Source organism: Physeter macrocephalus, chromosome 18, assembly GCF_002837175.3.
Source record: "Physeter macrocephalus isolate SW-GA chromosome 18, ASM283717v5, whole genome shotgun sequence".
NCBI lineage: Eukaryota > Metazoa > Chordata > Mammalia > Artiodactyla > Physeteridae > Physeter > Physeter macrocephalus.
In genome coordinates, this window is record NC_041231.1 from 516,836 (window position 1) to 536,795 (window position 19,960).

Below are 19,960 nucleotides of genomic sequence, written 5' to 3' on the forward strand. Positions count from 1 at the left end.
GGGCCGCAGCACCACCCTCGGGCCGGCTGACCCCCAGGCGCATGGCCCTGGCGACCAGCCCCCGGCAGCCCGGCTCCCTTTTCTCACAGCCCCAGGTGCTGCTCCAGCAAGGCCACCGCTCTGTGTGGTCCAGTGGCGAAGTTTCCAGGAGCTTCGGGTGACGGAGCCGGGGTGCCCGCCGGCCCCTTTCCCAGCCCCTGGGGTGCGCCCTCCGCAGCCTCTGCTCCGCACACGCCCGTCAGAGAACCCCGCGAAAGCAGAGCTGGAGGCCGCCACAGCTGGCGCTTCTGGGGACTCAGAGAAACCGGTGGGGCCCTGACGACACGCGTCAGGAGGTGGGGTCCGGGCCATCGGCTGGAAAGCTCCCAGCGGCGCAGGCCTCCACACGGCGGAACGGCCTCCCAGGCCCGCGGGTGCCCCAGGGGGCCGTCCAGGGCCTGGCTCCTCGGGGTGCAATGCACCCCAGCCCCTGGGGTTCCCCTCTTCCTCAGGAGCCCCGAGCCCCCGTGGGGAGCTGCCCCCCACCCGGGAGCTCGACGGCGCCTCTCTGCCTCTGCCACGGCTCAGAACCCAGGCCCGGTTGGGGGGGTGGGCAGCCCTCCCCAACTAGCAGGGCCTGGAGGTCAGGACAGGGCTGGGCCTGTGTGTGAAGGTACACGTGCCCTTGGCAGACGCTAAGCCGAGAAGGGTGGGGGGCGAACTCCAGGAAGGGGGCCTCTCCCGGCCCCGGGACCCTTCTCCCTGCAGCCTTGCTAGGGAGTCAGGCCTCTTCTCCTTTCCGCCACTTCCAGCCCCCGGGCAGCGTCCGGGCACACCCTGCCCACGCCCCGACCACCTCGCTTCTGTGCTAGTGGTTCTGTGCTGCTGGCGGGGAAAAGGCCCGGATGCCCACAGACAGAAGCCTCAGGCCCTCGACCACTTTCCTCCTCCCTCCTTCGGTATTTAATTACCGAAGGGGCCACGGAGCCCACTGCAGGGGTGGGGTGATGTGCCTCTGCTATCCCTACCCCCGTAAAACGGCATATCCGGGCCCCCCGGCGGCGACCAAAAGCCTCCTTCTTTCTGGGTGTCCCATCAAGGCAGGAAGTCAAGGGTCCCCAGACATCACAGATTTCCACCCTGAGACTGCCTGGGGCAAAGGGCCTGGCCATTCTCCTTTGACAACTGGTGGTCAACAGAGTCATAGAATCATGATTCCGGGAGTGAAGTCCCGTACCTACCAGGCAGCTTCTAGGTGGCTGGACAAAGAGAGAACCCTTGTTCCCCCGTCCCCCAACAGGATATGAGGGAGGGGAGAGCCACGGGCAGGACAGAGCTCTCCACTTTTTCATACTTCCTGTCCCCGCTGTCTCTGCAAACGTGAGCAAGTGGGGGAAACACACGCTTAGGTACACACGGGATACACACGGTCAAACTCGGAAAGCCAGAGCAAGCCTCAGGGAGGCCAGGGACTGCCACCCACGAGCCGTGGGACCCCGGTCTGCGGTGGCTCCGTGTCCCCGTGCGCTGCGGTCAGGGCGCAGGGCGGCCTCTGAAGGAGGGACGTTCTCGGGAACAGCCAATGCCGGCACTGCTGGTCAGGGCAATGACTGTCATTTCTTGAGGACCTACTATGCACAGTGGGCCCTGGGCTGAGAGCGCCACGTGCCCATCTCATTTAACCTTCAGGACGGGCTCTGCAGTAGAGACTGTCAGCGGCCGTGGTGGACATCAGTGCTTACAAATGGCGCCCCTCGTCCAGGGTCAGTCCCGCCGGGCGGACGCGGCCCTGGCTGGAGCCCCATCATCAGGCACGGTGGTTTTCCTGTTTCCCTGGAAGCTCAGGCCTCTGACCTCTGTGTTTCCCATCAGCAAAGCACTGGGAGTTGGGGTTCTGGGGTGATGCATGACGTAGACAGGGCAAGCCCATCACCACCCAAGGATGCCCTGGACCGGCCTTGTTGGATTACACAGTCAATAGAGACCAAAGGAGAGGACAGCCCGGTTTTAGACCGTAGATGTCTGGAATGGATCGGGGGATGGGAAGGGATGCATGTTCAACAGACGGCACAGTGAACAGTCTGGAAGCTGATGCCTCTTCTGTCTCATCTTCCATCCTAATAAGAGGAAATGGAACGCCTCTCTGGCATCCTCCCAGCTTTCCTGAATATCCTGCCATTATGGTTTTGAGATAACCTGGGGTTTATATTCTCTGCCAGAATTTTGAAGCCCAAGATCTTTTCTGCACAGCTTGGTTCAGAACCCTCAGCCAAGAGGATTCCACTGTCGAGGGAACCAAAGGCTTCCTTTAGAAGGCAAGACAGAGGGATGGGTCCATGTATGGTCCAGCCTCTCAATGCTTGGGAAGAAGCTCCAGCCCAAGGAAGTGTGCCCCTAAGCAGGTTGGCTACAAGGCTGGGGAGCTCTGCAAATGTATTGCAGAATCTTCCAGAACCAGGACAACTGAGAACATGAGTACAAAAATATTACATTCTCAGCCAGTGGGGGCTGGAGAGTAGCCAGTAGGGGTTTGGAGAAAACAACAGGACACAGTTCACAAAATTAAAACTCATGGAAAACTCTGCTTCAGTGAGTCAGAATGCCAGCGCCAAGTTTCCTGGCAACTCAGGAGAAGGCCTCCCTAATCAGGCAGATTTTTTTTTTTTAATCTTTGTAATTGATTTAATGGCGGTCTAACTGATATACAATAAGATACATCCATTTAATATGCAGTTCAATGATCTTTGACACATGTGTATATGCTCATGTCATCACCAAATCAATACACAGAATGCTTCCAACCCCCAGAAAAGAACATTTCCATCACCTCCCCCAAAGTTTCCTAGGGCATCCAGCCCATCATCCGGCCTCTGCCCCCACCCTGAGGCAACCACTCATCTCTGCTTTATGCCAGTCTAAATTCTAGATTACAGATTAGTTTCATAAGCAGATCTTTTTTATCAGCCAGGACTTTTGGTGACAAGTCACAGAAACCCCAGTTTACTCTAGTTTTGGTGGAGGGGTGGGTGGTATAGGTGGAGCGTATGCATGTGTTTGAGGGAATTCACTGACTCACATACCAGGAAAGTTCCAGCGATCGTGGGTTACTCTTCATCGCGGTGTGCGGGCTTCTCATTGCGGTGGCTTCTCTTGCTGTGGAGCACAGGCTCTAGGCGCATGGGCTTCAGTAGTTGTGGCACGTGGGCTCAGCAGTTGTGGTTCGAGCGCTCTAGAGCGCAGGCTCAGTAGTTGCGGCTCACGGGCTTAGTTGCTCCGTGGCGTGTGGGATCTTCCTGGACCAGGGATGGAACCCGTGTCCCTTGCGTTGGCAGGCGGATTCTTAACCACTGCGTTACCAGGGAAGCCCCCAGAAGTGATTTTCAATTCAGACATAGCTGAATCTGGGCCCCTAATGATGTTCCCTTCGTTACTTTCCTTTTTTCCGTTTCTCATCTCTGCTTTTATCTGTATTGCCTTTATTCCCAGTGAATCAACTCAACAGCAGGGGACTAGCAGTTCCTAGTTTATATTTGACAAATTCAGCAATCCCAGCAGAAAGAGAGCATCCCTTTCCTGATCATTCTGGCAGAGGCCCCAACCATCACGCTCACTGGCCAGGCCCCAGGCACCAGCCCTCTCCTGGAGCGGTGGGCAGACTAGGGAGGAAGGAGGAGGCCCACCTCACCAAAACCCAACAGGCTTAGAGCGGGGAAGAGGTGAGCTCAAACAAAAAGCACAAAAAGGAGATGCTAGCAGGCAAAGTGGCAAACGTGGGCCACATTCCACCAGCCACACACCCACTTCTTTCCAGGTATTGATACGATTTTATAACGTTCCTACCCCAAATCTGTAGCTATATTATTCACAGCAGAAAACGCACTTCCCTCTCTCCCCGAGAAGCGAGACAATCCAAAGTCAATTCTGGGGACTGATACCCCAGCACTGAGCCCAGGATCTGTGGGCCATTTGCATCTCTCGCCATCAGATCCAGAGGCACCTCCTCAAGGACTGGTACCCAATCCTAGGGATGGGTACCATCCCTCCGACCCAAACGATGATGGCCACACTCAAGACACACAATTCACAGTGGACGGGACAAAGGAAATAACTATGATTTTTGTTTTAATCCCATTTGGAACAGGAGAGAACAGAAACAGCACACAATGGTAGTGGTCCATAGCATATTCTACGCTGGACAGGAAGTAGTAAGGACTGGCAATGAGGGAGGTTCTTGATTGGCCAATAAGCATGGTCGCCAGAATCCAAGATGGCCCCCAACAATCCACCTCCTGTATCCACAGACCTGTGTAGTCCCAGCTCCATGAGTGTGGGCTGGACCAGGCAACTTGCTTCTAACCAACAGAACGGAGCAAAGTTGATTAGGCTACACGAGACTGTGACTCCCATCTGGTGAACAGACGCTCCCCCGAGCTGGCTTTGAGGAAGCAAGCTGCTGTGTTGCAAGCTGCCATACTGGGGAGACCCCGATGGCAAGGAGCTGAGGGCAGCTTCTGGCCAACAGCCAGCAACACACTGAGGCCTTCAGTCCAACAGTCCGCAAGGAACTTCATCCCGCCAGCACCTGTGGAAGTTTGGAGGCAGGTAAGACACCTCCAGAGACTGCTTCCTGATGGTCCCACAGGACGAGCCATTGCTGCCAGATTTGGGCAGTGCTGCCCTCTGGACGCCTTCGTGGTGCTTGGTTTCTTTGCTTTCGGTCAGTTCCATGAGCTGGTAACCAAGACCAGAGTCCTTGCTGAGTCACTCTCCTTGAATCTGCGTTCAGCTGCCTGGTATTCTAGCCCTTGGGCACAGTTCTGGAGGGCTCAGCCACCCCTCTGGCCTCAGCTGAATGGCCTCTGTGAGAGCTCAGAGCCATGAAAACAATCGCCCTGGGAGTAGAGAGCAGAGCTGATCTGCCTCCCACGCAGAAAGTGGGGCTTCCTCATGGTCACCCCACCGGCACACTCAGGTCACCTCAGGAAACTGCCCAAGTCTCCAGCTAACAGGTGGCAGAACTCGGACTTGAAACAAGGTCCTGGAGGCCAGGCCCGCTGCCCCCTCCCCCAGCCTTCCCCGAGCAGAGCGCCTCCACGTGGACGTAATGGCCTCTCTCAGCCCACGAGGGCCCCCATTCCCTCCAGAGCCCCACCCTCCCCCCACCGATGGGGCCCGCTGATGCTCTGAGGTTGCCTCGGCCATCCCAGCCGGCCTTCGGTGGGGGGGCATTGGCAGGATGGCGTAGGAGAGGGGTGACCCTCGCATCGCTCCTCGTGGGCCCCCAGTCTCATGCTCTGTTCCCCTGCGAGCCAGCCGTCCCCCAGGTGGGGAGCTGGGGAGGCCACGCCTGGCCGGGCCCACTAGCCCCCAGCTGGCTCTTCTGCAGGCCTCCCAGGGGGTACCACTCGTGCATTTATACCTCAAGCTCCCCTTCCCGCTTCTCAGAGGAAGCCGGGGGAAGGTTCTCTGGGCGCCCCAGGGACCGGGCGCCTCTGAGGCCAGGGTGGGGGCCAGCAGTTCAGAGCATCCCTGCTGAGCCAGGACGGGGGCAGCAGAGACTTGGGGCCTCGGGGCAAAGGGGTGCTGCCTAGACTCCAAGCACCGGAGCGAGGAGGGGCTGCCACCTTCCCTGAAGGACTGCGTCACGTCGGGGAGCGGGGAAGCAGCGCCCGGTTTCTACTCTCTGGGTGGAAGCAGGAGGGCGTGCCGGCGACAGGTGACCCCCTGCTAGCCCCAGGCGAGGGCCCAGCCCTGCCAAGTGCAGCTGGATGACGTGGGCAAGTGTTTCAGCTTCTCCAAGCCCTCATCTCCTAAATAAAACGAACTAGTGAAGACTACCTTTAACGTATTTAAAGGGGTGACGAGTTCTTATCGCCCTCTGGGGTGCCTGCCACTCGGAGAGCCCCCAGCAATGGTGACAGCAGAGCCAGGACAAAGGTGAGACAGGCAGGTAACCATGGGGAACACAACTGAAGGAGAAGACATACAATTCGTTTTTGAAGAATCAGCTTATGAAACAACCAGGTGATTTCTTCTCATTTATGTAAAAAAATGTATATGGAAATGCACAGAAAAAAACCTTCAAGGATATAATCACACAGTAAATGGTGATACCCAGGGCGAAGGCAGGGCAAAAGCTTCTTTCTTCTTTACCATTTGAATCTTTAAAAATAAGACCGTTTGGGTATCTAATCTATGTAAATTTTTTTATAGGCTTAAAGTACCAGAAGAAATGGACAACAGCATAATGGTAGTGGGAAATAACACATTTCCATAAGTCTTTCGTGGAATAGATAAAAATTCACACAAGGCTTTCGAGGACAGGAAGATTAAAGCTAACTCGCAGATTCTATATTTTAAACCATCAGCCATCAACAAGTCGTGTGAGTGAACATGTACTCCTGCAGGGATCGTGCTGGCGACCAGGAGGCCGTGGAGAGGGATCGGGTCAGACTCCGGCCGGCCTGGGGGGCAGACACGCCAGCTGAACTAGTGTGTAAGGGAAGGAGGGCGAGGCTGTCTGGGGAGCACACAGCCTAGCGCTGAGTCTCGGGGCCACTCCACATTTACCGTGTGCCCACTGTGTGCCGGGACCCGACTCGGGTAATCAGGACACAAACTCCCCCCGCTGTACAGGGGACCTCGCTGCGGCGAAGCCAGGCGTTAACAACCACCTGGTCCATTTTCATGCCGTGTACGTGGTGTTTACTTTTATTTGGAAGTATTCACCTTTCATTATTTCCTTTCACTGGTGCGTTAGTCTGCTCGGCTGCCATAACAAAATGCCTCAAACAGAGGGCGTAAAAAAACCAGACATTTATTTTCTAACAGTTCTGGAGGCTGGAAGCCTGAGATCAAGATGCCAGACAATTCCGTGCCAAGTGATGGCTCTCTCCTTGGCTTGCAGACCACCGCCTTCTCACTGTCTTCACATGGCAGAGGGGTGGGGGACAGGGAGATGGGCAGAGAGAGAGAGAGAGAGAGAGAGAGAGAGAGTGCTCTAGCATCTCTTCTTTTTTTTTTTTTCCGTTTTTTTTTTTATAATAATATTAAAAACAGAGAAATTTTAACAACAGAGAAAAAGGAGATCTAAATATCTGAAAATTTAACAAAGGGTGCAATACGCACTTAAGGTAATCATTTGAAAGAAAGCGCTAACACATATAAATAGAATCTAAGAAAAAAAAATGTCATGAAGAGATTAGTGGTAGGACGGGAATAAAACACAGACCTACTAGAGCATGGACTTGAGGACATGGGGAGGGGGAAGGGTAAGCTGTGACGAAGTGAGAGAGTGGCAGGGACATATACAGCATCTCTTCTTAAATGGACACCACTCTTACTAGATTAGGGTCCCACCCTTATGACCTCATTTAATCTTAATTATCTCCCTAAAGGCCCAGCCCCAAATACAGTCACATTCGGGATTAGGGTTTCAACCGATGAATTTGGGGGGCGACACCATGCAGCTCTCTTTTTTTCCCTCAGTCCTAATATTGGATCTCCCTTCTATTTTCGCTGCAAGAGGAGAGGCCTAAAGAAGAGCAGCCGCGTCTTCCCACCTCGTGTCCTGCACCCATGGCTGGACCCTCCGCTTCCCTCTGGGCTGACACCCCAGCTCCTAGCCGGGCCGATCCCTGGGCCGTACCCGGTCCTATGGGCTCTCACCTCCCCCAGGACCCCTTCCTGCAGCTTTCCTGACCAGCAGCTTCCCCACCTCTGCTGAATCACCCCCATCTGCATACAAACAGGCAATAATAGCCTTCTTTTAAAATAAGTAAAACCAGGGACTTGCCTGGCGGTCCAGTGGTTAAGACTCTGCGCTTCCACTGCAGGGACACGGGTTCGATCCCTGGTCGGGGAACTAAGATCCCGCATGCCATGCGGCGCAGCCGAAATAATATAATAAAATAAAGTGAATAAAACCTCTGCCTCCAAATCTCATTTCTCTGCCCTCCCCCACCCACCTACCCATTACGACAAATCCCTTCAAAAAGCCACCCGCACTCCCTGACTCCGCAGCTGGCCCCTCAGTGCATCGGGGGGGGGGGTCTCTGCTGCTGATTGCCGCCCCCTTGGAGGGGGCTTCTGGAGCCACCAGCCCCTCCCCCTGCCCACTCTACCCCTTCCTCCTGCTCTGTTATCTGTGGGAGTCCTATGAACGCTCCTGCATAACTGCTGTCACGGTCTCCGCGACAGTCACCGCGTGGGAAGCTGCGTTCTTCTTGCTGACCGACCGCTTCCCCTCAGAACCTCAACCCCAGGAGAGAAGCAAGCGTCCGTCTTCATGTCACTAGCACCCCCAGGACCTGGAGTAGCTTTGGCCCCGTCTGCCCTCAGTCAGCGTTTGCAGGGTGGATACCTAACGAACGCTAGGAAGAAGCAGGCAGGGGCAGGTGGGGTGGGAGGTGTCGGCCCGTGGGCCTCTCCCCGCTCCCCACTCAACAGGGGCAGGACCCTGTCCTCCCCTCCCGGGAGAGCGGCCCAACCCAGCTCACTTTGGGCGGCCTGAGCGGATGTGTGTTCACGGAGCCCTGCGGACGGCAACCCAGCAGCAGTGGCCTAGGACGGTGGAGGAGGGGTCCCGCTGGCTGGAGAGGGGCCGGGGGAGTGCCCGTCTGAGCCCCGGGAGGGCCTCATTTGAACCTTCGGGGCGCCCCCTTCCCCTGGCCTCTCCCAGCTGCCCTCAGACCTCAGTAACTCCCAGCCCCACCCAGCCTCCGAAACCCCACCTCGTCAGCTACCACCCCGTCCCCGGTCCGTCTCCGCACCCGGGGTCGGTGTAACCGTCTAACTGTGTATTCTCCACCCCACCCCGCCAACTGTGAGTTCTGTGAGGATGGGCTCTGTCCATCAGAGTCATTGTTGTACATGTATTCTGTGTGTGCGCGTGTACACGTATATGCATGTATGGGCATGTTGTGTGTGTATGCACATGTACTGTATGTGTATATGTGCTGTGTTTATATATGTATTTGTATGGTGTCTGTATGTATATATGCTATTATATGTGTTTGCTATGCGTATGTATATATGTATATGTGCCTAAATAGATGTGCTATTGTATATGTAGTATGTTTATATTGATATATATATATATGACGTGCGCTGTGTGTGCTATATGTAGGTATATGTTGTGTGTGCACGTATATGTATACATGCTATTATGTATGTATATGTGCTCTCTCTCTATAGCACTATGTAACTGGCACATAGTATAAATTTGTTAAATATTATTTAAACTTGTGTTGAACCTAAAGGAAAGACTTCTGACTGTAGCCACAAGGCACCTTTGGAGGTTGGTATCTGTGTGACGTGGTACCGCGCTCCCACCGTGGCTACAAAGAAACGTGGGAGAAAACAATCTCCTCCCACCCACCCAAATAGAATACAGAGCTGAAAGATGAAAGACGGGAAGGGAAATCTCCAGGTGCCCCAGGAAACTTGCAACTAGAGCTGGTGCCAATGGCCCAAGGTACATCAGACAGGTAGAGGCTCCAGGGGGCAGGGGCTAGGTGGGGCTGGGGCGAGGAAGGGGAGAGGGGCTGAGAGGTAGCCTTGGGGCAAAATATGGAGGAGAGAGCTTGATCAGGGGGAACTCCATGAGGCCAGAACCTGGGAGGACCCCGCTGCTTAAAGAAAGCAATGTTCATCCCAATGTCTTTAGGACCTTCTCCCTGTCTTAGGGAGAAGGGGAAGGGAAGGGGGCTGGGGGGAGGGTGAGTGGAGTTGGACACCAATTCGAGTAACCAAAACCCCAAATCTGTACCATTCACAGGTGCAGAATCTGAATTTACACCAAATCTCCAAGCCAAGGAATTCAGGGGCTTCCCAGGTGGCGCAGTGGTTGAGAACCTGCCTGCCAATGCAGGGGACACGGGTTCTAGTCCTGGTCCAGGAAGATCCCACATGCCGCAGAGCAACTAAGCCCGTGCGCCACAACTACTGAAGCCCTGCGCTCTAGAGCCCATGAGCCACAACTACTGAGCCCACACGCCTAGAGCCTGTGCTCCGCAACAAGAGAAGCCACCGCAATGAGAAGCCCACGCGCCGCAACCAAGAGTAGCCCCCGCTCGCCACAACTAGAGAAAGCCCGCATGCAGCAACGAAGACCCAATGCAGCCAAAAATTTTAAAAATTAAAAATTAAAAAAAAAAGAAATTCAACAAAATCCAAGTCTTGGACCAGTGAAATCCTCTGAAATCCCAAAAGAAGTCAATGCCAAATGTATGAGTAGCAAAACTTTGGCAACCGAGTGGGTCTCGCATAAGAAGAAGTAATGTTATTCCTGTAGAAGACAGTCTCTGTATTTGCAAAGCACGTGGGGAATGAATGGGGAGATTAGGAAACAATTAAAAATTGATATCAGATCAAATAAACTTTAAGGCTAAAAAAGTATTAAAGATGAGGAAGGTCACTACATAAAAGGTATAATTCACCAGGATCATATAATATTCTTGGGTTTGTATACACTTAACAAAGTTTCAAAATAGGTGAAGGAAAGAGAAAAATGACAAAACTACAATCATAATGCGTTAATATTTGTAGAAGACAAAAAATTAATCAGGATACAGATCATTTAAACAATGCAATTTTAAAAGCTTAATCGAATAAGTTAATAAAGTAAACAGAGGGACTTCCCTGGCAGTCCAGTGGTTGGGACTTGGCCTTCCAATGAAGGGGATGTGGGTTCGATCCCCGGTCAGGGAGCTAAGATCCCACATGCCTCGTGGCCGAAAAAACAAATTCAATAAGGACTTTAAAAAAATAAATAAATAAATATACAGAAATTGGCCATCTCCTATGCTACCAAGTGAGCCTCACAAATACCAAAATATTGACCACATTATCTGTCCACAACACAATATTAGAAACCAATAATGAGAAGACAGCCAAAGCATGTATTGTAAAATGTATTTCTAAATAATTTATGGAAATTTAAAATTTAAATTTAAAATGTTTTAAATGGTTTTAAATTGTAAAATATTTAGATATCAACAACAATGAAGACACTACATATCAAAACTCATGAAACATCAAAGGAAATACTTAGTAGCATATTGATAGCCCTAAATACCTATTAGAAAAAGAACATTTGAAAATTAATTACCAAAGAATTCAACACAAGAAGCTGCAAAAAGAATCACAAGGTAAATCCAAAGAAAGCAGAAGAAATAAAAGCATATACGGAGAAAATGGGAAGCAAAGGAACAACAGAGTTGATTTTTTAAAATAATAGTTCTTGAAAACAAACCTCTGGCAAACTGATAAAGAAAAAACAAAGAGCAAAGGCACAAATTAAAAATGGCAAATAGAATTGAGGTTTTAAGAATTGTAAAAGAATATCATGTAAAGTATTATACCAATAAATGTGGAACCAGAAAGCATGAGCAATTTTCTAGAAAAATAACTTTACTTACTTTAACTCAAGAAGAGAATGAAAATCTAAATAAACCTAAAATATTAAATAAATTGGAGTTTTGGGGTTTTTTTTTTCCAAAGCCATGCGTATCCACTAACACTCACATAAAAACTACCAGACCAGGGCTTCCCTGGTGGCGCAGTGGTTGAGAGTCCGCCTGCCGATGCAGGGGACGCCGGTTCGTGCCCCGGTCCGGGAAGATCCCACATGCCGCGGAGCGGCTGGGCCCGTGAGCCATGGCCACTGAGCTTGCATGTCCGGAGCCTGTGCTCCACAACAGGAGAGGCCACAACAGTGAGAGGCCCGCATACCACACACACAAAAAAACTACCAGACCAGATGGTTTTCCCTTCTGCCAAATGTTCAAAGAAAGATAATCCTTACATGATACAAATTGTTCTAGAGAAAAAAGACTCCTCTCCAAGTCATTTTATGAAGCAGTATAACCTTACAGCTTTGAAATAAAAAAAAGACAAGGATAGCACCGGAAGGGAAAATTATGGGCCAATTTCACTTATGAACACAGATGAAAATTTTCTAAATAAAATCAGAACAACAGGAGGTAAAAAAAAAAGAGCAAAGTAGAAATGGTTTATCTTAGAAATATAAGTATGAATGAACACCAGAAAATGTATCAATATATATTCACCACATAAATAGACTAAGGCAGAAAAAAGAGAAAATTATTAAGTAGACACCACGGGAAAAAAATCATGATAAATTTCATCATTCATTTATAACAAAAAACTCTTAAAAAACTAAGAGGGGAACTTTCTCACCTTGATAAAAGATACTACCAAAAACTTAGAGCAAATACCATATCTAATGGAGAAACATTAGACGCATTTTTTTTTAAGATTAGCAGGGAGATAAATGTGCCTGATTCCAGTCATTGTTCAGCATAATGCTAGGTGTTCTGGGCTATGCTGTAAGACATGAAAAAGAAATTAGAGGTATGAGGACAGTTACATCGAAAATCAAAATACTCAACATATAAAATGATAGAAATGATAAATTAAATGAGGTCATTTGCCTCATTAATAAAAACTACAAAAATCATCAGTGTGTCTCTACACCATCAATAATCAACAGGAAGATATCCTGTAGCCATGATGGAGTAACTGGTACTAGACTAGCCCTCCCACTGTGAACAACTAGAAAACTAAAGAAAACATAAGAAACAACTGTTTTCTGATATTGGACAAGAGGCATCCCAGGACTACAATCTCTAAGACAAGAGAAATATGAGGTGAGCTCTAGTATCACCCCAGCTTTCTGCCTGGAGCTACTCTCTGGACAGTGATACAGGAAGTGGGGAAAGCCAGGCAGAGCATGGTGGTCTCCCTGAGTTAAAGATAGAGAAGTCAGACTTTGGGGAGATTGAAGTGGCTGGAATTTGTGAGATGGAGTACCAGAGAGAAGGGAGCCAGCTACTCAGAGAAAGAAATCTGCAGAGGGTCCCCTTGAGTCTTTGGTGGAAAAGTAGGCTGGGCATAGAAGGATGAAACTCCATGAAACTGGCAAAGAAAAACTACCCAGTAGCTGTCAGCTAAAAACTCCTGCGGGGCTCACACAAAGCCACATATACTTTATTTTTTCTTGAATATTTATTTATTTGGCTGCACGTAGTAGTCTTAGTTGTGGCACACCGGATCTTTGTTGCAGCATGAGGGATCTGTTTTTTTAGTTGCGGCATGCAAACTCTTAGTAGCGGCATGCGGTATCTAATTCCCTGACCAGGGATTGAACCCAGGTCCCCTGCATTTGGAGCACAGAGTCTTAGCCACTGGACCACCAGGGAAGTGCCCTGCCACATATACTTTAAAAACAACAACAGTGTGTTAATGTTATAGGGACAGACAAACCAATGACACAGAAAGGAGACTTCAAAAACAGTCCCATGTATAAATGAGACTATCCTAAAAACATACCGTTGAGTAAAAAAAACAAAAACAAAAAAAATAGCACAGGGCTTCCCTGGTGGCACAGTGGTTGAGAATCTGCCTGCCAATGCAGGGGACACGGGTTCGAGCCCTGGTCTGGGAAGATCCCACATGCCGCGGAGGAACTAAGCCCGTGCGCCACAGCTACTGAGCCTGCGCGTCTGGAGCCTGTGCTCCGCAACAAGAGAGGCCGCGATAGTGAGAGGCCCGCGCACCGCGATGAAGAGTGGCCCCCGCTCGCTGCAACTAGACAAAGCCCTCTCACAGAAACGAAGACCAGACACAGCCATAAATTAATTAATTTTTTAAAAAATAGCACAAATTCTAAATCACAACATTTATGTAAATTAAAAATAGTTTATGGGCAACCACCTGTTTTGAAAGATAATTAGATGTCTAAGGACGTATGTTAAACAGGTTAGAACAGATGTGGGGAGGGAGGAGAGAAAGAGGATGGAATGAAGAGGGAAACTGAAATCAATAAATGATTTTATTTGATCTTCAATGGCCTGAGGATCCTGGTGTGCCATAAAGTCAGGGTATAACTAAACTGTTCTTTGCACCTGAGGTCCAGTTTAAAAAAATTAATTCACAGAATTTGAAGATTTGGGGAGAAAAAGATGATACTATCATTAGATGTAGAAAAGCCTTTGATAAAAGTCAGTAGTATGTCTTCATAATGAAAACAATAATTAAACTCAAAATAGAAGAGAACCTCTTAGCTTGACAAAGGGCATCTGTAACAACTTTGCATCTGCAGTGGTGGACCTGCTGGCAGATCCAGGCCAGGGTGGGAGCCATGGGGAACGGGTCATGGTCTGTTGCAAAAAGAACCCAGCATGAGAGCCCTGAAAGAGGAAAATCGGCGTGGGGGGCTCCCAGGAGTCCCCCGGGGTCCAAGCAACACAGAATCTCACGCTGGTCAATCTCCCTTCCATAGGATGAACAAGACTCGGAACAGCAGCCAGACCCCGGCAGCAAACTGGAGCAGCCCCAGGGTGCATGTGCTGGGCACGGCCATGCCTCACCCTCTGCACGCAGGCGCAGAGAAGCTCCCAGCGGCGCCGGCCCACGCAGCTGCACGTGCCCATCCTGGCCTCCGTCCTGGTGTTCGTCTGCGCGCTGCCCCTCGGCATCTCCGGGTTCCTCCTCTACTGGCTGGACCTGCCCCAGCGGATGAAGACTCTGTCCAGTCGCTTCGCCCGCCTCTCCCTGTCCGTGAGCAGTAACGCCAACCCGGTCATCTACTTCCTGGTGGGCCGTCGGAGGAGCCGGAACCTGCGGGAGCCCCTGGGGGCCGTGCTGCGCCGGGCGCTGCGGGAGGAGCCCGAGCTGGAGGAGGGGCAGACGCTCTCCAGTGGCACCAAAGATAAGGCAGGGGTCTGAGAGCACCGCGCCCGGGACGCCGCCTGCCTGGCTGGCCGGCTGTTGGGAGCCCCGAAGGCTTTGCGTCTCACCCTCTCGGGGTCCCCTTCCTATCTGCCAAGGCTCCCCCACTGAATGTCCTGTCCCAGATCTCACAGTGCCACTCATCTGGGAAGATGAAACGTAATTTTTTTGCTTGGGGAGGATGTTCTGGCTAGAGGGCAGATGTTAGCGTCCAGCCCTGGCCTGTTTGATGCTAATTATCTAAATCGTCTCTACAGGTGGGTAGCAGGCATCCCATCTGGGTGGGAAGGAGCGTCCTCCCAGCCTCCTCCCCCTAAGACGGTATCTTAGTACAGGAGGTGGGATGTGGTTCGTGTGACCCTGTGGCCCCAGGCTGGTCCCTGGGCATGTGCTGGTAGCAGCTGGCCGCAGGGTGATGGCCCTGGTCCGCCTTCCGCCAGGTGTCCGGCTGACCCCCTCCATCCCTGCAGGCTGCAGCCAGTCAACTGTGTTGCCACTGCTGACCCAGCTGCCCCTGGCCGCGGGCCGTGAGATGGCCTTGTCCTCCATGTGGCCCCTGGCCTTTGCCTTCGGGTCACCTTGCACCCACGGCAGGTCTGATTGCTTTCCCTCAGGAGGCCACACTGCAGCCGGAGAGCCCCTGGCCGACCCCTCCGGAGAGGGACAATTGTTGAGGGGACGGTGCCCCAGGAGGCGGGGGCAGCCCGGAGGCAGCTTCATCCCAGAGACCCACGTGACTAGCAGAACGAGAGTCTGTGCTCCAAATGATGGCCCCCCACCAGGGTCTCCTGCAGCCTGCCCCAAACACTTCTCCCTGTCCGGAGCCAAAGCGCAAAGAGGGAAAACTGGGGGCGATGCCCTTCTCCCCGCCCTCCCTCTTTTCTTCCCACCAGCTCCTGGGTCCAGAACAAGAGTGGATGCATCACACCCCTTGCTACCGTCCAATATCCAGCCTCGTGGCTGGGGGCTTGGGTGGAAAGGGGGCGTGATGGGAGGTCCATGATGGGAGAGCATAAAGAGGAGGGGGGAGGAAAGACAGGAAGTGAAAAGGGCAGCTCCCAGGACCCCAGCCCCACCCACACGGCGGCATCTTGCCGTGTGATCCTATTCTGTGTATCAGTAGCGGAAGAATACTTCATGCCTTCTCTTGGCATCCTTCCGAAGCAGTTCCCAAGCTCTTCCTGAAACATGGAGGCTTCGAGCCAGATGGGGCGAAGGTCAGAGCTTCAGAAAAGAAGAGAAAAGCTCGCTGATAATCTATAAAAAGTACAGTATCGCAGCAAATCTCCGAGTCTAGAACTGGGAGTCCTGGGAACTAGTGTGTGTGGAGCTGGGGCCCGTCGTCCTCGCCTCCGCTGCCCCCCCACCCCGCCAACCCCTGTCCTGGCCTCCCCATGGCATTCACTGAACTGAGCTGAGGACGGCGCGGCTCCAGGAAGCAGGTGTGCTCTGAGTACCCTCTGTTCCCTGGGTCACCTGCTTTCCCATCTCAGCTCAGGCCGCCAAGGTCTGCGTGTCCCAGGGAGGCATGCGAGGTGGAGGCTTTTTATCAGTCATTCAGGCGTCTTATGGAGCACCCAGCACCGGTTTGGGCCTTGCATGCCATAAGCACTTAATAAGCGCTCATTTGGCTAATAAGAATAACTGACACCTGTGTAGTGCTGTATAGCAGCGCGGCTCAGAGAGGCCAATGTTTTATCCAGCATCACACAGCTAGTGAACAGAAAGTCTATGATTTAACCCTTATCTTTTGACCACAAGCCCCATCCATGCTCCACGGCCTCCTCTAACCTGGGCAGGGACAAAGTGGCCCCTCTGAAGCAGATGGTCGGTGATGAGGGAAACCTCACCTCTTGGGGGTAAGTGAGGTGAGGCCCGTCACAGGGCCCCTCAGCTGCATGTGGAAGGAGAGGAGCCCTGGAAATTGTTCACACGGTTTTGGTTGTTTGCTTTTTAATTTTTGGCTGCACCGTGCAGCATGTGGGATCTTAGGTCTCTGACCAGGGATCGAACCTGTGCGCCTGCATTGGAAGGTGGAGTCTTAACCACTGAACTGCCAGGGAAGTCCCCACACAGTTATGTTTTGATAAAATTTACTATATTCTACATCAGGCCACGTGGCGCTGGCGTGGCCGCAAGTACCCAGGGGATCTGGCTAAGGGAAGGTGGAGTTGGTGGCACCTGCAGTGTGGCTTCGTGGGGAACACTTTTGTGATGCACAGCCCCCATTTCTGTGTGTAGCTGTGGTCAAGGCAAACCATCTCGGCAAAGGAATGCCTTTCAGGGCTGTTCCACCACCCACTGTGCCAACTCGCCTGGCATCGTGGAGAAAAATGCAGGCCCAGAGGTGTAAGGAGATCGGAACATCTCCAGAACTGAGTGGGGAGTGGGCAGTGGAGGAGAAATAGGTTTGAAATGTACATAACCGGAAGCTAGTCTATGGGGAGATTCCGTTCTCATGGACGCCTAGTCGGATCAGTTCTCATCGGTAAGCAATACGCTTGAAATTGCAGCATGTATAACCGTAAAACGTGCTATACCTTTTTTTTTTTTACAGGAGACGTGCAAAAATGCCATTTGTCAGACATCCTGTCTTTGTAAGCATAATCCTGACTGGCAAAATGTCTGGGTGAAGTTGCATGTGTTATGCATCTCAGCTATTGCTATTGTTAAGTAAATCTGATCATTGAGGAGAAACCAAGTTCTCTTTCTATTTTCTCCATAGAAAATACTACAAAATGTGCAAGAACAAGAACTTGGGGTCACACGGTTGAGGTGGGAGGTGCATCTGGCCTCTGTCACACACTGGCGGTACAGGCTCGTCAAGTCACTAAGTCTCTCTGATTCTCCCTGTTCGCATCTTTGAAGTGGGGACAATACTAGTCCCTGTCTCCTGGGTTCACAGAGCATTCAATGAGATGATCGTGCTGCGTTTAGCTGTACGTGGCCCACAGCAAGGACTCAGTAAGTGCTTACTATTTGTATGCGCCGGATCTTTTGGAGGACTGGGGAAGGATGCACCCAGCCTCTGGTCCCCTTTCCTAGGACCCCGCAATTTACTACTGTCCCTCTTTGCAGGACAACTTGGTTAATCAAGGAGACCTCCACTCCAGAGACCACAGGGGTCCCCTGAGTCTCTTCTGTCAGGTCCTTACCATCCCAGAACATCTAAGGGCTGATCTAGGACCTACACTGGCCAGGTCCCTCTCTCCCAGGATGCTGAATCATGAAGAGGGCAGGAGAAGCATTTGGAAGTCATCCATTCGCACAGTGGCAACCTGACACTTAACTCAGATCTTGTCCAGATGCCTGTTCTGTTTTCAAGCTGGTTCTCCAGTCTGGGTGTTGATGGCCCAAGCTCTCCGTTCTCTTTCCAGATGATGTCCTTTATTACTTGACCACAAGAGGTTTTTGTTGCCTGCAGCAAGGAACACTAACTTACACAAGAACTCCCATCAGAAAGGCAACAGATCTTCCAGTTAATAACGCAGGGCACTGAGAACTGAGACCTGGCTGAGGGCGCAAGGCTGGCAAAGCATGAGCCCCAAAGCTCCCCGCCGCGTGGGCTCCCCGTAAGACCCTGGAGGCGGCCCCGCGCTGTGTCCATGAGGTCATATGTTCGTGGAATTCGCAAGGTGATGTATTTTAACCAGGACTGGTTACCCCTGATGCCCTATTCCTCACCAACTTCCCTTGTCACTATCCCCTTCATGGCAGTGACATTGGAGTGGCCACGGAGGGACATTTGGGGGAGGCTGAGTCGGAGATAGCTTCAGTTTGGGTTTAGTGGCAGATATTTACATAGTTCACACTCACTTCTATGTAACGATGGTTCCCAAGTCTGAATAATGGGTTTGCCAGTGTCAGGACACAAAGGGTCTGGGTGGTGGAGGAGAAATGTACAAGCCAGGAGCCAGGCTATGGGAGAGCCTTCCAATCACCAGATTCATAGCATTTTAAATGGAGGAATCCGTTCTCCGGGATGCTAAGATGTAGCAAACAACTATGATGCACCCTAGACCCCATCAGAGGAAAAGCTGGCGCACACTGCTGTTGGCTTCCGCAGTGTTTCCAGTGGTTATAGGTGTTCTTTCCGAGTTCATCTTGGAAAGGGAATATTTTAACACACAGCCCAGCCTGGCTTCTCCTCTTAAAGAGCTATCATAACGAGAGAGTAGCCCATCACAAAGCTGTTCAAGCCTTATGTCACGGGGACGGTGACATTTTCAAGACTCCAAAATATATTTTTGAAAACTGGATGACGTGGAAGAAAAACAGAAACTGTAAATAACAAAAAACGATTGTTCAAATGTGGAAAGATATTTTGGAACATTTCCAAAAATAGTGAAAAATTATAAACTCTTGGCTTAAATAGATATGAAAATGACCTTCTTTTGTTATCTTTTTGTTTGTGAAAGAAGTAAAAGTTCAGATTAAAATTAATGAACTATGGTAAAGAAGGGATAAAGATAAATAATGAAGTCGATAGAAGTTAGTTTGAAACTGAGAGCTGAATTGTAGCCAAAAGTAATTCCCCAAGAGGAAGAAATCATTTTAGAATAGAAGAAATGAATAAGCTCTTGGATTCTGATAATCTGATGGATGAAGAGAAACGTGTCTTAAGAACACATTGGGGGGGCTTCCCTGGTGGCGCAGTGTTTAAAATCTGCCTGCCAATGCAGGGGACACAGGTTCGAACCCTGGTCCGGGAAGATCCCACATGCCACGGAGCAACTAAGTCCGTGCGCCACAGCTACGGAGCCTGCGCTCTACAGCCCGCAGTCACAGCTACTGAGCCCGCGTGCCACAACTACTGAGCCTGCTCTCTAGATCCCGCAAGCCACAACTACTGAAGCCTGTGGGCCTAGAGCCCGTGCTCCGCAACAAGAGAAGCCACCGCAATGAGAAGCCCGCGCACCGTGATGAAGAGTAGCCCCTGCTCACTAAAACTAGAGAAAGCTCGCGCGCAGCAACGAAGACCCAACGCAGCCAAAAATAAATAAATAAATAAACTAATTAGTTAAATTAAAATTTAAAAATGTATAGGCCATTACCAATAATGAATTGTGGAGCTAAGAAACATTCTTAAACTATTAATATTACTAAATAAATGTTGATCAGCCATGCTAAAAAAAAGGGGGGGGCTTCCCTGGTGGCGCAGTGGTTGAGGGCCCGCCTGCCGATGCAGGGGACAGGGGTTCGTGCCCCGGTCCGGGAGGATCCCACG

General features: G+C 51.1%; 1 non-coding gene across 1 annotated transcript; it reads right to left on the reverse strand.

Annotated features, from left to right (window-relative positions):
• Positions 1–13,129: 13,129 nt before the first annotated feature.
• TRNAW-CCA (transfer RNA tryptophan (anticodon CCA)) lies at positions 13,130–13,202 on the reverse strand. Its single transcript has one exon. It is a non-coding gene; the product is annotated as a tRNA-Trp (tRNA).
• Between the last annotated feature and the right edge of the window lie 6,758 nt (positions 13,203–19,960).